A 1,382-nucleotide genomic window follows, 5' to 3' on the forward strand; every position below is an offset into this window, starting at 1 on the left:
GGAAGGCGGATCGACCTTTAGGGTCGCGAGGCCGCACACAGTGAGGGGTGGTAGGGGCCCGCTGAATTTGAGGGTTAGGCTCTGGAGGTTACACTGTAAGTCCAGGCCGAGTAGTAGGGCAGCGCAGAGGTTAGGGAGGACGTAGAGGCGGAAGCCGCTGAATTCTATGCTCTGGACCTTGAGTGTGACCGTGCAGAACCCCCGGATCGCGATGGAATGGGATCCAGAGGCCAGGGGAATTCTTTGGTTGGCGGGGTGTACCGTGAGGGAGCAGCGCCTTACCGTATCCAGGTGTATGAAGCTATCGGTGCTCCCGGAGTCCAGCAGGCAAGAGGTCACATGGCCGTTGATTTTCACACTGGTCGATGCGGTGGCCAGGTTGTGCGGACGAGTCTGGTCGATCGTCACTGAGGCAAGTTGTGGTCAGTCGTCACTGACGTCAGATGATGGGGAGCCTGGGGGCCCAGGTCCTGGAATGCTGTCGGTGTCCATGTCCTGTGGGGAGAGACAAGATGGCGGCGCCTGAAGATCCTGCGGGAGACAAAATGGCGGCCCCCATGGGCCGCACGTTGCGGCGGTTGGACAAGATGGCGTCATCCATGGGCCGCACGTGAACTGAGGGGGGAGAAGATGGCGGCGCCCACTGGCCGCGCGTGGTCCCGGGAGGTGAAGATGGCGGCGCCTACTGGCCGTGTGTGGCCCAGGGAGGTGAAGATGGCGGCGCCCACTGGCCGCGCGTGGCCCCGGGAGGTGAAGATGGCGGCGCCTACTGGCCGTGTGTGGCCCAGGGAGGTGAAGATGGCGGCGCCCACTGGCCGCGTGTGGCCCCGGGAGGTGAAGATGGCGGCGCCCACTGGCAGCGCGTGGTCCGGGGAGAAGAAGATGGCGGCACCCATTGTGTGTAGGCTAGGGGGGTGGGGGCGATAGCGGCGACTGCGGGGGCCTGTCACACCGCGGCGAAGTGCTTCTTTTTGCCGCAAGCCTTGCAAAAGGCTGCACGGTCCGGGCAGCATTGGCGAGGGTGCTTCTGCTGGCTGCAAAAGTAACATCGGGGACCCCCGGTGTGGCGCAGGCGTACTGGCTGGGTAAGGCCCCTGCTGGGGTGGCCGTCTGTGGGGTCAACGAGGAATAGGAGGGGTGGGCCGCGCGGCTGGTGGGGTTGGCCTGAATGTTACGTGAGGCAACCATCATGGAGAGCGCTAGCTTCTTTGTTTCAGCTCGGGCGAGCGTGGCCCCTTCTTACAGTCTTTGGCGAATGAGGTCCGATCCAATCCCCGTTACGAACGCGTCCCGCATAAGAAGGTTGGAATGTTCGGTGGCCGTAACGGCCTGTCAGTCACAGACCTGGACGAGTGGGATTAGGGCCCGCCAGAAGTCTTCTA

The sequence above is a fragment of the Scyliorhinus torazame genome, chromosome 1 (genome assembly GCF_047496885.1).
Source record: "Scyliorhinus torazame isolate Kashiwa2021f chromosome 1, sScyTor2.1, whole genome shotgun sequence".
Taxonomy (NCBI): domain Eukaryota; kingdom Metazoa; phylum Chordata; class Chondrichthyes; order Carcharhiniformes; family Scyliorhinidae; genus Scyliorhinus; species Scyliorhinus torazame.